The sequence below is a fragment of the Pithys albifrons genome, chromosome 2 (assembly GCF_047495875.1).
Source record: "Pithys albifrons albifrons isolate INPA30051 chromosome 2, PitAlb_v1, whole genome shotgun sequence".
Taxonomy (NCBI): Eukaryota; Metazoa; Chordata; class Aves; order Passeriformes; family Thamnophilidae; genus Pithys; species Pithys albifrons.
The window spans coordinates 66,141,059-66,156,866 of record NC_092459.1 but is presented as its reverse complement, the minus strand read 5'-3'; the positions used below and the strand labels follow the sequence as shown (position 1 = coordinate 66,156,866).

General features: G+C 42.0%; 1 protein-coding gene across 5 annotated transcripts in view; it reads left to right on the top strand.

Annotated features, from left to right (window-relative positions):
• Positions 1–15,808, top strand: part of LOC139669006 (SAM and SH3 domain-containing protein 1-like) — a 566,693-nt gene that overhangs the window by 441,971 nt on the left and 108,914 nt on the right. The gene's annotated exons all lie outside the window — the stretch shown is intronic.

The window sequence follows — 15,808 nt, the reverse complement described above, 5'->3', positions numbered from 1 at the left end:
GGCTCTCGGAGCTGTCATGATAGACGGGGCGGATTTGGCGCGCCGAGCACCGCCAAGGAGCGGGGTCCGGGCAGGTCTGCCCACCGGCGGGGACACACCCGGCAGCGCCCGTTCAGCCGGATCAATGGGCGCATTGTCCCGCGTCGCTCCGGCGTGCTGCCGGATTCAGTGCAGTTTGGGCTGAAGGCGGTGTCGCTGCAGCCTTTGCATCCCACGCCCGTGTTTCGGGGTGAAGCCTCGCGTGTGGGGGGCGCGCCCGCGGGTCCCCCGGGCACGGCCGCCCGTCCCGCAGCGCTGCCCGGCGCTGGCTTTGGAGCTCTTACTCCCGGTAGTTTTTTGGAGACGAGTTGCTCGGTTACGGCCCGCGGAGTTTCTGCGCCGGTGATCTTCTGAGGAGGGACTAATCCTCGTAATTCACTGGTTAGAGACAAAAGAGATGGGCCCAGTAACGAGGGCTCAAGGAATTACGTTTAATGGGCACGTAGCGTACCGACAGGACGGACTGGATGGCAAACAGTAAAAATACAGGAAGAGTTAATCCTTTATTTCTACTTGCAGCGAGAGAATAATATTTACTTTAGGTGGAAGATGATAATTACCGCAGAGGACTGCCACTCAGCAAAAAAACAAATACTAATGTTATATACGTACTGGACCTGGCCGCTTTCCAGTCATACAGGAATGTGGTAATCAACAGTGGAGTGCCTGTTTATTCATTTTAAAAGCAAATGAATAGGCTTGATGCATGTTGTTAACATTTAACCAGCAGACATTCAAGAGTATTATGAGAAATACTTTTTGGAAAACTGCTGTGGAACGAAGTGAATGCTAAACCCGTAGGATCCAATTCAGAAATGTTATAGAATTGAATAGAGAATTTAATTAGCATTTTATGCTGCATTTCTTTTTACCACATGGACTTTATTGTTAATATTCAAAGTCAGATTGAAAAACCTGCTTCATTCTTTTTCTTCACAGAAATTCTCCATTGGCATGGCATTCAGTTTAATAGCACCCAACTGCGTACACTTTTTCACTATTAATGATTTTAATCTAAGAATGCAAGCAGAGTCAGTTCTGCCAGTTTGTAGGGAGCACACAGTTGGTACTTTATGAACAGTCTCTTTCTCTCTTTTTCTGGCAGGTTTCAGTACTGCATTTAGTAAGAGCAAAGTGCTATTGGATGCCTGGGAAGGAGTGTTTGAGGAGACCTGACCAACAGCCTAGCATGCTGAAGCTCAGTGGAGAAAAAGATCTGATTCTCACACAACCAATAATTTGAATAGGTTTCTTTGGGCTATACAAACTAGTTTCCTTCCTGAGAAAGCAGAGCTATTTAATTATTATTTGTCTTATAATAAAACTCTGTTAAAGTCATGTGTCTTAGAATTGGTCAGCTTTACAGATAGGTATCATCTTGTGACTGTGAAGTTTCTGGTTTATATCAGTTGTGAACATCAGTTAAAATTATGGGAAGACACTCTTGTGTTGGGTCTCATGGAATAACTTAGAAGAAAAGACAGAAGCTCTTCTTACTACAGTAGGTTGTCAGCTTTCTTCAGATTGAGTTTATTGAAGAGCTTTTGGTCTTTGAAGCTAAACGAGGTCTTGATATGAACTCAATATAAACTTGTTTAGTGCTCTGTCCTTGTTTGAAGGCAAGAAAGAGGTAGTTCCAGTGCCATTTTCACTGCTCCTCTTTGTGGTACATAGAGTTTTGTCCCTTTCGAACCTGTGCTGCAAAAGGCAAGCCGTAAAAGTAGAGCTGTGACTTCCAAATGGAAGTCTGTAGATGGTTGATTGTGGTCCATGAAGTCTCATCAGAGGCCCATATAGCTGGCTTCTTTTGCATTGTCAATTATGTGAGAGTATGGGTCTTAAATTCCTGGGATTTACAGCAGTTCACAATCCAAACTGTTGAAGGAGCATAGAGGTACCTTCGGTCGGAATGGCTCTATGAATGAAGCAGTAGGTGCAATGGTAGGTTGGCTAGGTTGATCCTGCAACAGCTTGAAAGCTATGGAAGGAATGCATTAGCAGGAGAAGGGAGGTAGGAGAGAAGAAACAAGATGCATTCTTGTGTGACCCCACCTGGAGTACTGCATCCAACTCTGGGGTCCTCAGCACAGGGAGGATACCAGCCTCTTAGAGTAAGTCCAAGATACTTGGAGGGATGGAACACCTCTGCTGTGAGGAAAAGCTGATAGAATTACGATTGTTCAGCCTGGAGGCTTCAGGCTTTGGGGTGATCCAATTGCAGCCTTCCAATACCTGCAGGCAGCCTACAAGAAAGGTGGAGAGAGACTTTTTACAATGGCATGTAGGGCAGGACATAGAGGAATGGCTTTAAACCGGCAGAATATGGATTTAGATTAGGTATTGGGAAGAAATTCTTTACTGTTGGGGTGTTTAGGCACTGGCACAAGTTGCCCAAAGAAGTTGTGGATGCCACATTTCTGGAAGTGTTCAAGGCCAGGTTGGATGAGTGGGCTTTGAGCAACCTTGTCTCATGAAAGGTGTCCCTGCCAGTGGCAGAGGGATTGAAACCAGATAATCTGTAAAGTCCCTTCTAATACAGACCATTCTATGATCTTGGGTGGGAAAATTAGAATGGAATGAAGAAAGGTGATCATCAGAAGTTTACTGATTAAATGAAACAGAAAATTGCATTCTTAAGCCATGACTGTAGAATGATGCAGGTTGGAAAGGACCTCAGGCTGCATCTAGGCTGTCCTCAGAACTGGAGCAGAGAGAGCTCTGAAGCCAGGTGAGATTGCTTTGGGCTTTATCCAGCTGTGTCTTGAAAACCTCCAGGGACAGAAACTGCACAACCTCTCTGTGCAGCCTGTTCCACCACTTTGCTGTCCTTACAGTGAAAAAGATTGTCTTCTTAAAAGTGATGAAATTCCTGATTCTGCCCTTCTCATGCCAATTAGTTAGAGCAGTGGGGAAGAAAAGGAGAAGGTATCACCTTCTTCCCACTGGCCCTGCTGAAAACCTTGTGTCTGCACCTAATGGTGTCTGCTCTAGGTGCTGGATTAGGAGAAGAGGCCACAGATGTCAGTTCAGCTGATACTCAGTACTGAAGTTATTTAAAATACAAATTGAGCCCCTCTCAGTTGGTAGATAAATATATTTAATTCTTTGTGTATTTGTGGTTAGGTTCCTTAAAATAGGACCTCATTAGCAGGAACCTGTGATGACAGATCCCAGGTCCTGAGGGGAAGTAAATAGTTGTCAAGTACTTCTTGTAAGCAGCATATTTTACGGACTTTGAAGTCACATAATAACTCTCTATACTTGACAAATACTGAGTGTACTTGCAGCTGTGCTTGGATCTTGCTGAAGTAAATGTGGCTTTTCCCTTTTGCACTTTTCTAATGTAATATTCCATAGGTGCAGCGTTGGTATAGGCACCTTAAAGCTATTTGTGCTGTTAGTGGAGCTCACTAGATAACAAAATTACACTTAAAAGCTTTTGAGTAGTCTGTCGCAAGCATATATTGGAATGTATTGAATTATTATAATTTTCAGTGTTTCAAAGCAACAGTGGATGGTGGAAGTGTACTACAGTTTTAGAGAGAGATGGATTGTGAGTAGCAATATAGAAATTCTCAGCATCACCAAAACTTAGTGCCATGAAAAGGCATATTCTCATTTTGATGTGGTGATCGCAAACTCTTTGTTGCAAAGAGTCTGAAGGTTTTTGTGATTGGATCTGAGAACAAATCATAACATGAAGTGACAATCATGAAGTTTATTCTTTTAAAGATGGACTTTCAAAACATGGGCCATTGACCTTAGTACAGGAAAGACACTGCCGTGCCTCTGTTGCTTATGGGAAGTTCTTTCTTCTCACATAGGAACAGATATTTGGGTCAAATCCAGACATTAATGAAATCACTGGCAAAACTCTGATAAATTTTAATAGAGCAGGAATTTCACTGAAGAAAGTGTCTTATTTGTTTGAGGAGCTTTTCAATGGCCAAGATGCAAAAGATTGAGCAGAACTTAAAAGAGGTGCTATGAAATCAGAAGTCATTCTAGTTTTTTGTTTGAAAGTGTTAGCTAGTTTCTTGTTTCAAACTGCTGAATCAATTAAAACAGCTGAAACAAAAATAAAATTCTTTTTTATAATATTTTGCAGTTGTACTAAGAAAAAACAATGCTTTTCCACCATCTACTGTTATCTAAAGAGAACAGAGTATTTTGAGGACAATAAAACTCGCTTGGCTTTGTACTGGGAGCCCTGCTATTTACATATATTATCTATCTTGCTCTCTGTGTTTCAGTGACTATTTGAATTTCTTATCAAAGTAATAATGAAACAAACTGAAAGAGAGAAAGATGCCAGCTGATAAATGGGACTGGATAACATGTCATTATATACTGGCTAACATAGTTTGTGAAGGGTAACTTGAGCCTGGATATCTAAAGGGATCAGGGAAGTAGATGGCTGACTGATAAAAGCAGTAACAGGAGTGCCAGGAGGAGTTGTGGCAGCTCACACCAGCCTAAGATTTCTTCCAGGATTGCTCTTCCTTAAACCATCATTAGGTCTCTGTGACCTGTGGAAATCTCTCTACTCCATTGCTCTTCCAGTGGCTCGCTGGGTGGCTGTTTCTCTGGTGTCTGCTTGGCACTGAGAGACCACTCCAGCTGAACCCATGAACATCCACCATGGCTCTGTGGAAAAGCACAGGCAACTCAGTAGCTGCTCCAGGTAGAATGTGCTTTTGGAAATGAAATATACTCACTTTTTCCGATTTTTATTGACAACATGTCAGCAGAGTGGCTGCAGCACCGTGTAATTAGCTGAAAAAGAGCTTTGGGACATTCCTATTCAAAATGTTTCTTTTCAACTTCGACTTTGGAGTGCATTTTTAAAGCATATCAGAGTTGTAACAATAAGGATAAACCCAGAAGGCCTGACCTCTGCTTTCAAACTATCAGATACTGTTTTTCTCTGTTTTGCAAAACTATGGAGTATTTTTACTTTCAAATAAAGAAATCAAAACAGAGTGACTGTCAGCTTAGGTGTTGGATTCAATTTTATAATTTAAACTTAACCTGTTGTATCTCCTTTCCCTTTCCATGCAATGTTATGCCTAGCAGTGCTAATCCTTTTATGAAGAAAGACAGCTCATAGAGATAACCTTTGGTCTAGGCTTTTTCTTGCATGTCAGGACACATGAAACAGATGTCTTCATCAGAGAGTTTAGTCCCCACAAGACCCTACACAGTTGGGAATGATAAGAGGTTTTGGTTCTGGTGCCTTCTTCATTCTTTCTTGAAAGCAGATGCTTTCTCTTGCTGATTTGCTGTGAATACCAACTTGGAAATACTCTTTTTCTCATACTTTTTTCACCTTTTGAAAGTGAATCAACCATGCTCTCTCTGGTTTTTTAGGAGCAGTGGAATTTCACATTGCCAGAATTTGCCAGTAATGCTGCCTCCTTTTTATTGTGGTTGTGAAAAAATGACAGGCTCTAAACAGAAAGAAAATGTGAAGATTGGTGTGGAAAACGAAAAAGTGTTAAACATGAGCACTTAAAGGACCTTTACTGCATGGAATGCCATACATGTTGGTTACCATTTTCTGCAGTCAGGTGAAACACTAAAAATAAGAGTTTATGTGAGAGCAAATGACATTTTACAGATAATGCTCACTCTGTTGCTGTCTAGAAAGCTGTGTAAATTAGTGCTGATTGTGCAATGTGGTGTGCAAACAGCAGGAGCAGAGAGGTTAAGCTGTGTGAATGGAGTGACTGGGGCACAGCAGAGCAGGGTCACTGCCGGACATGGCACAGGGCCAAGGGATGGAGGGAATGGGCAGTGCCTGGGGCAAGGGTGTTTGTGTCAGAATCTGTTCTTCCAGACCCAGGCTGAACTGCTCCAGCTTTGGCTCTGGACTCTGCTTCTTCAGGATTTTTTTTGCCTCCAGGGGTGGCATTGTGAAGGAGAGGGTGCTCAGTGGTGGTGCTGTCAGTCCTGCTTCCTGCACCCTTCTGGGTCACCCTCTTGTCATTTGGAATGTATGGTTGTAGCTTTTGCTTCGTGTAGCAGCACAGACTTTTTCCTTTTCCGCTTGCCCTGTTGTCCAGTATTAATGGTATAGAGTGCATGTTGTGCTTGGACTTCAGGAGTTTCAGTAACACGGAATGAGTAGGAATTACCTTGTAGTGACCCAGCAAAGTGATTTGTTGCAATACCTGTGTTAATATAAAGTGCTGCTAACAATTTTCCTCTTTGTGATTGCTTGACTCAGCCAATGACTAATGAACCTGCTGCTTTGTCTGATGCCATTATTGGTGGTGGGAGGAGGAAGAAGGTGATTGTGACTGTGGGAATGCTGAGGTGGCTTTGCAAGGATCTGGATTCCAAGTTTTCAAAAAAAAATGAAAGAACTAGGTTTAATCTGTGCAAGTCTATAAAAACAAAGTTTCTACTATAAAAGCATGTTCTCCATTAAAATGTATGCAGATACATCTTATGTGATTAGGTAAAGAAGGGCTTTTGTTTCTCCCTGACATCAAAAGACGTAACTGTCCCATTGGCAGAGAAGAATTACCACACAGTTTGGACACAAGTGTTCACAACACAGATTTCCATTATTGAAAATAACTACTTGAAAAATAAAAGGAGCTGCCCCAACCACAGTGCAGTAGCTGAGGTGTGGGTCAGGTGTGGGCACACTGGCTCTGCTTTGATCTTTTTGAGGGGAAGGGAACATTTTTTCTGGCTTACGGTAATGGCAGACCTTTCCTGTCTACTGACATGTTTTGAAGCACACAGTTATACTGTGCTGGTTTTATTTGAACTAAGATTGGTATAATAAAATACTTAATGGTTTAAGTTTTAATGATACCTGGATATGCATTTTTGTGCTACCTACTAGTTTTAGAGGCACATTTCCTATAAAGGGTTTGAAATTGAGAGTGGGGATTGTATAACCTATGTGCAAAACAGTTTTAAGCAAGGTGTAACTGGAATAATTAGATAGACAAGCTTAAGAATATAAGACAACAATTATTTATAAATCGCACTTTCAGGCTTTTTTATGTAAAGTCATGCAGTAAATTGGGGAACTGGTTTCTAATACCTGTATCGCAGTCTGGTTTGGAATGCTGTTGCAGGTCTGCTCTGTTACAAGCCCATGATATTTTGCTGATTTGTCTTCCCTGTGGCCCTCCATGGACATGGGGATATACTTTGGAGATCAGTTTGCACCATCAGGCCTCCGGATGGAAAAAATATGGTTGTTTTTATGTGCATGCGTAAACACACATATTGAAGAAGACGAGCGTGGTAATATTATCATCAAGAATAGAAATACATCCTTTCGTGCTTTATTATTGTCACGGTATTTATGATGATATACAGTGCTTTTTGCTCTTTGGTAACAGCCTTACTAATATTTTATCTCGCAATGTTCTCCATCTTCAGTATATTCTTTGTGTGTGGGAGTGTGAGTTTAAGGAGATTAGGTTTAGTATGATAATAAAAGCAATACTTGGAAAGCTTTTTAGCAAGCATGATGAGAGCCAATAGATGGTAGTGGAAATAGCACCGTGCTTGTTAAAATATTAAATTGAGATTACCTGAGCAATCTCTTGATTGTGAGATGCTCCTAACCCCCTCACTTGCAACTGAAGATGCTTTGTGCAGTGGTGATAGGTATATGAAAACAGAAGATAAAGAGAGGAACAAAAGATAAAGGGTCTACTTTCTGCACTGTTTACATAAAACTTCAGGTGCCCAAGGCACAAAGTTTATTTATAGTAGAGCAGTGTGTGGCCTGTAGGCTTTTAAGAAAAAAGCAAAATGCATCTTTTGTCATTCCTTCAAAAGTTCAGATGAGTTTACCCTCCTGGTCCTTTCAATGCCAGCACAGGTAGACCCTGCTTTGCAGAGCCTGCTCTCTTGCTTGACTGTAACCCCAGTCTAACTCGATGAAGGAAACATGAGACCTCATTGCACCATGGTGGCAGTGTTAGAAGTTCTTTCAGTGAGTGCACATCCAGAGCTGGAGCTCAGATGAAAGCATGTGCTAGAGCTCATTGCACAGCACTACACTGCACTTCAGAATAAAAGGCATTTCAGGCTTTTAGGGTGTGTTGCTGGGCCAGTAGTAGTATACACCTTTAGAAATGATACGTCATTGCTGAAGAATCTGTGGATTTTATGGACTTAAAACTGATGGGATATTTGGATGTTTGTGTTCAGCTTGTTAATTATCTCTGTTTATCTGTATGTGTTAAGGTTCTGAAGCACTGTCTTTCTCTTTGGATTCTGTGCTTGCAGTCTTCCAGCAGAAGCTTCCTGCCTATTGCAGCTCAGCCACAAGGGATTTTTACGCCAGAAATTTCTAGTGCATCCTAGGGATGGAGTGCAAATTGAAAATACTTTTCTGTTGCTCAATTGAGGGTCATCTCTTTTCACCATCCACATTAGATGTGTTTTGTATTGTTATCTATATCACTGCATAGACTTAACGTAGCTTCCAGTACAGAGTAATTTTTCTAATACTTGTGAGTTTTGGAACTTTCAATGTTTGGCCCGGTTAGTGTAGTAGCTCTGGAAGCTGATGATAAACACTTTGCATTTAAACTGCTATTTATTATCTCTGAGGATGAAAAGAAGAAAAGTTCTGGTTTACAGTTACATGTTTGTATTAATATATAATATGCACCACAACTTGCAGGTTGTGATTTCCACTCCATTATTAGGTTTCTTTCCCACCTTTGGATTCATGAATAGTCATTATAAAACAGGAAAAGTTGGGGACAGACTGTATGTTAAATGTCAGTCATGGTTCCTGTCTTCAAGTTTCCATCTTCAAGATGACCATATGTTTACGCTTTAAAAACACAATGCTTCTGAGTGTGTGTGGGAGTATGCTTTATATAAAGGCTGGGGAGAACAGATTTCCCTATGCAACATTTTGTCAGAGGACAAGTAAGGGTACTGTATTTTGAAACCAAAAAAGCTGGTAAGGTGAGGAAATTTCTAGAGGAAATTTTTCTTCTGACAGTCAAGCAAGCAATCAGAAGCTCACAGACAACTGTCACATCAGGGATACCAAGAAATACAGCAGTTGATGGGCAGTAGAGCAGGGATGCTAGTGCCTGTGACAGTAAACCTTGGCCAGTTTCTCACCTGATCTTTATTGAATTTACATGATGATTTGTGTCAGACTGAGGGCTAATTAGTCTCAGAACAGATATTTGCTTTTTGCTGGCATATCAATATGTGATGTTTTCAGCACAGCAAACACAGTGGGGGATCTCCACCGCAGAAGTTGTTTGTGTTCCTGCTTTCCTTGAGGTCACTTGCATTTTTACCACTGATCTCAGCAGAAGTAAGAACAGGCTGTGTGCAGGCTGCTATTACGCCCTGAAAAATATGGATAGCAGAGGCAGTTCCAGGTACCACGGTGAAGGTATGCTGGCACTGATGTCCCTGCACAGCTGGAGTACTCCTGTGGCTGCACTAGTAGGCATCTCTCCCCCCACTGAGTGTGTTTCCTTAGGTCTGCCTATTTTCATTTCACTGGAGAAAAAGGGCTGAGTAGAGGCAGATTTCCTGCTGGTGGGGCATGTTGTCTTTGTACATGGCAAATTCTTTGGACTTTTTTTTTTTACATACCATCCTTCTCTAAGGTTTCTCTGAGGTTGTGTTTTCCTTTTAGAGGAAAGAGGAGAATGGCAAATTCGCGTCTTTTATTAATTAAGTTTCTCTGCCAGTTTTCCTGCGTATGTGTTAAAAGTTCCCACCTTGTTTACTGCGCGCTGTACAAATAAAAATTGAAAGATGCCTATTTTTCATTATATTTTGTGATGGTTTGTCCCATTCATTGTTTGGAGAATTTTCATGAAAGTGTATTTTATTTCTTATTTCATGAGTTGAGACTGTTCAGTTGTGGGTAGTGCAAAAGGATTGTCCGTCATTAAAAGTTCTTTCTACCTCTTTAATTACACTTGCCTTTATTCTGAGTGTTATACAACGAGACAGGAACTGGAGTCTAATCCTGTGCGATCCCTTTCCACGATGGTGCTGTGTTTCTGATGTGTGCCAAATTGAAGAGATATTGGGATGTTTTGGCTCAGTGAGGTATGTTGTTTCTTGCTCAGCTCAAACCTAGCAAGGTATTGTTTAGATTTTGTGTCAAGAAGTGAGTATATACGTGGGGATGGATAAACTTTGTAAAACCTAAGCTCTGCATGATAGCTGTCTAAACTCAGGAAGTTAACAGAGAACATAAGGTCAAGGACCTCATCAAAATACTGGCATGATGATGGTGAAGAATAGCTTCATACCACGTATGGTGTGTGGCCATGCATAAATGAGAAAGGAAAGGGGTGCTTCTGCATATCCTTGTTATCATAGTCATGATGAGTCTGCCTGGGTTTGGTCAGAGTGGAGTTTGAAAGTAGGAGGGAAAAAGAGATGGGTGTTCTCAGTGTTGCTTTATCTGTGATGGAACTGTGCATTCTTCAAGTAATCTTTGCCAAGTTACTTGTGGGTTTAATCTGTGTCTCAAGTGTACTAAGAATACAAAAGATTGTGCAAATCTTCGTTCTGCATCTGCCGAACCCAGTAACAACTACTGCAAAATGCTTACAGATAGTTATTTATGTTATAAACTACCAGGAAAAGGGGGTAAAAAATTTTGTTAGTTCCTCCCTGCCCCTTCTGCCTTTCTGAGGCAGATTCCCTGCTGTGGGGGAGTTCAGTAGTTAAAAAAAAAATAGAGCAGTGAAGCGGTTTTTTCCTCCAGACTCATGCCTCTCTTAGGAAAATACCTCTCATAAAAAGCAGAAACAGAGGATGATAGCGGATGGAGGTGCAGTGACTCAGTATTCTGTGGCCAGAAAAGTGAAAAGAGTCCCAGCTGAGAAGGGTAACTTGCAACTGCTTGGAAGAGGGATTTAGAAGGATCATGTGAAAGGAAGAATTGCTGCCTTCATGGCAGGAAATGGCTAAAGCACGCACCAGGACCTTGGCAGGGGAAGGTCAGCAGGCAGGCTGGCTTTGTGGAGGCCCTGAGGAGGTGACTGAGTGGTGTGGACGGCAGAGAGCACACAGGAAATGAATAATGGAGATTTAAGCCTGCTCCAGAATTGGCAGGGCTTATTTCAGGCACTGAGTAGGGATATCAGAGAGCAAAGTAAGCCTTTGTGTCTGGTTTGTAGCACCTTGTTTTGGTTCTGCTTAAAGATAAATGCAGGCTGTAGGTGGGTAACGATTGATGTGCATGTGAGTCATGGAGAGCTATGCCATCCAGGTATTGCCAGCAGATACTTTAAATGGGTAATTTGTAGTAGAGGGCTTGTTAGATAAAACAGTCTGGGGATAAGAGTGCAATTTGCAATTTTCCTAGAGTCATTCCGTTGCCCCGATTCCCTGGTCATATGTAACCAATTCTGAACCAGTCTTAGTGTTTCGGGTTGTACTTCTCAAGCTTTGAAGAGATCACCACATCTAAAAAGAAGTGATTTTCCTTTCCCTTTGAGAGAGTCAAAATCTTTGTTTCCCTTCAAGTCCTAATTCTTTGTGTATGAAGGAGCTCTATTTACTATACATACTTTGTCTTGAAACTGATGATGGTGCATACTGTGTAACATCTTTTTTGCTCAGAGAGCTCCCTGCTGGTTTTGTGTTGCTTCAGATGCATCCTAGTACATAGGTTGTCCTACTGCTCTTGCTGTGTTCATGGGTTGGTGTTTCCTGAGACTGGTCTCTTCATCTGAGAAGCAGAGTCTGTGAGGAAACTCTTTCCATCTGAGTTTCTTCTCATGTTACTGTCGCTTTTACAGCAAGGTGAGATGTTTTTCTTTGGCATGACAACTGTCCTGACAAATGGTTAGTTAGCAGGATGTTCTCCTTTTGATGTTCAAGTTGCTGTGTTTAGAGAAGTTGCTCAAGTGAGGGCTTAGATCCAAGTCCAAGTGTCTTTATCTACAGTTGTTTTCTTTCAGCCTGTGATTCAGGGCCTTGGATCAGTGAGAAACAGCTACCAGGTTTTGTAGAGACACAATTTTTTGCAAGGTTTTCTGATTTCTATGATCCCTTTAGCCATTTCAAACTGTTTCATGCCTCAGTTTCAGATGCATTGTTGTAATGTGCAGCACTTGAGCGATGCATCCCGTCTCCACTAAGAGCAACATAGAATATCTCAAGCTGAAAGGGACCCAAGTTGAGTCCAACTCCCTGCTCTTCACAGGACTACCTAAAATTAAACCACAAGACTAAAAGCACTGTCCAGATGCTCCTTGAACTCTGACAGGCTTCATGCTGTGACCAGTTCCATGGGGAGCCTGTTCCAGTAAATGACCACCCTCTCGGTGAAGAACTCTTTGTTCAATCTGAACTTCTTTTGATGCAGCTTCATCCAATGTCCTTGTGTCTCTTGTTAGTGGGCAGAGCCACTGGACTGACAGCAGCCAGAGGCTCAAGCACTTTCTTGAAGCAAGCACATGGCATCCTGCATGTTGGTGAACTCCTCTAAGTAATAATGTTGCTCCTTCAGAGAAATACGTGCTTGAAACACTCGGGTCATGTGGCAACCACACAGTTATTTAAGCCCAGACCCTGTGGGATGTGCTCTGTTGGTAAGCAGAAATACTCCTTTTTTATTTGTGTAAGAGGCCTATTTAGCCTGCTTATGAAGTGCTTGGGCAATGATGAAGCAGTATGAGCACACAGGAAAGCAAAAAGCCCATCTTTGCTGTACACAGATAAAGGGAAATGAGTAAATAAAATATGAGATCCCAGAGTGGAAAAGATTATAAACTGGCAAGAGATGGAGTTCTTTTTGCTGGGTTGATATCCCTAATTGATATAAACATGAAGCCCTGTGCAATCTGTGGTAGTTAAAGATATCCATCTAAATAATATTTAAATAGATTCTTGCATTTTTAAGACCCACTGGAGTGTAATTGTATTCAACTTAATTAAATGAACTGAAACCCCCTGATAACTGTGCTTTACTGCTCCTAAATAAAACACTCTCCAAAGAGACTTCAGGAAGCTTAGTTAAGGTGATAAAAAACCTCAGCCCAGTGCCATGAAGTGTTTCATGAGCAGCTCTATATTTAGCTCTCCTGTATGCTACCTACAGTGATTGAACGTGTTGTGCCTCTACTGAGAGACAAAAGCTGAAGCTTCACTGAAGTGCTTCAAGATAGGCAGTCTTTCTGGTTTTAGAATATTTGTTCTGACTGTGGGGTGTCTATTTAAGCTAGCTTATTGACGCCACCCCTCTCTGCCAGAGCAGGGCACATGGTCTCTGCAAAAGTGAAGGTTTGCAGGGATAGCACAGGCGGGTGGGATGGGCGGCATCGGTGAGGGGGGCCCTGGGTGCAGCTTCCTTACAGGAGCTACAGGAAACCATTTCTTCTGCTGCTAAGATTACATGGGGAAACATGGATTGCTGCCATGCTCAATTACAGTTGTTTCCTTTCCTGGTAAAAGATGTCCTGTCAGAAAGTGGTAGGAGTGAAGGCGAGGTTAGTCCCTGAGTACGCAGAAGTGTTGGGTGCAAACTGCTGAATTTCTAGCAGGAAGAAACAGAAAAATAGCAGAGTTTGAGAAAGCAGTTAAACATCAGTGTTCTGGCTTTCTACAGCTGGCAGCTTGCAGCAGTAAATCAAGGGCAGGGGCTCTGGGCTATGCAGTACAACCAGGACTGCTGATTTCCCTATCTACTCCCAAAACACTGGAGAAATTCTGTCTTGCCTTAATGGGCAGAGCAGTATTTTTCCCTGCTTTGTAAGAACATATTTTGAAGTGAAGGCATATATTCCAAGATTGCCTTTCCCTCTTTCTGAAACCTACAGTGGAAAGCAGGAGAGTGCCTGTCTCTTGGAAGTAGGCCTCTGAAGTGGCACATGGGCATGTAAGTAATTGCGTTTACTGTCACACCCAACTTCCTGACATTGTAGTAGCAGTTCCAAATGCTGGGATTCTCATTGCTGAGCTGGGTGATGCAAGATGCAGTGCTGCCCCATAGCTCTTGCCATGTAAGTGCAGATGAGGTGATAGGCTTGTCCAGCCGGGAGAAATGTGAGGTGACTGCATCCCTGCTGGGTTCTCCTCATGCTGGATTTCCTGCAGAGTGGGAGAGGGCTGTACTCTCTTCTCTGCTCTTCAGTAATTGTAGCTGGGGGGAAGGTCCAATGCAGGATTCAGCTGCTGAGGTGGTGAGAAATGAGGGAAGGCATCGAGGGCTCTCCTTATTTACTCATGCATCCCTGAATCCAGTACTGCTGGGTTTTGGTGGGCTATGGGAAAGTGCTTCCAATAGGGACTTGCTCAATATCTCAGGCCTGGCTCTCAGAAAGGGTGGGGGGAGAAACCCCAAGCCCAGAAGTGCAGAAATAAAAGGGCAAGGAGCACACAGTAGTACACTGAAAAAGCAAGGGAGAGGAGCAGGGGAAACAGGGAAAGAAGAATGAGAAGGAGTTTTTTTAGTGAACTTTGCTTTTTCTGGGCAAGGTATGTCCTGCTTGTGCCAAACTGTCCAGGTGAAAAGCATAGCAAAGTTTAAGCTAAAGGTGATCATTTTCCCCTGCTATGGACACTTGGAAATTTATTTTGTTTGTAAAACTTGGGCATAACCATGACGAAAGTTTACTTTTTCTGAGCAACTTTAACACCTTGGGAAATACTGTAAATGAGACTTGCCTGTTTTTTTTCAGGCTACTATTTTAATGATTGCTCATACCTCAGTTATATAGTCCCAAATATCATGGAAAGTTTGTTTTTGTCATACTGTGTTACTAGTAGATATAAAGAAAAGAACTTTAATGAGACTTCCTTCACTGTCCCAGTTGATACAGCCAACTCACTGTAATAAAGGTTTATTTCATCATCTACTTGTAATGTTTGGCATTTGCATATCTGTTTCATTAGGCCCTAACTTATCTCAAACATGAAGCCACACCCATAACATATGCTAAGCTTCCCAAATCTGAAACAAGAAATTCATCTCCATCTCCTTAATGGTGCATTAATCAGATATATGTACGTTTCTTAATTCTTGCTAATCTTTTGTTTACCATTTGTTTCTGCTCCAAGCCTCAGGACAGAAGCCCACTGTAGCTGGTTCACGTGAAGAGATACATTTCCACTCAATTTGAGAAGAAGTCTCAGCAAATAGTGTGCAAAAGGAGAAGGCAGTCAGAGCAAGGAAGGCAAAACTAATGAGAGATGATGTCAGGTGCAGCTATTACATGGCTTCAGGAGTTGTTAACTTACTCTGCTTTACAAGCTGACAATAACAACTTGTGCCTGACTGCTGACCAGCCTAGTGGGTAGTGGTGGCCTTTCAAGTATCAAAGCAGACAAGAATTTTGAGTTACGTTTTGATGAGCTTGGTGCAGATCACCTCAGGGAAAGGAGGTTAGAGGATGATACACTGGTTATTAGGGATGCTGGACATTAAGGATGCTTTGAACTCACTTTTGTGAATAAAATTTGCATATATTCTTTCCTATCAACACTTGGTTCTACTTGCGATAAATACCTACTTTTTAAGTATGTTGGAATGTATATTTGCATAGATGCAGGTTTTTTGTTAGCATGCGTGTGTTTTTGTTTTTTCTATGGAGGACTTCCTTGTTTGCATGCCAGAGAGAGGGATCCCAGTGGTGTGCTTTCAAATTTATTTCAGTTTACAGAGGGAAAAGTGTAAATCACATGCAGAATGTTTTTCCAGAGATGCTTTGTTATACCTTCTTGGCAAAGAGTTTGAGGCTTTACTATGAAAAGTGTGTGGGGGGGAAAGACTGTGGTACTGATGATG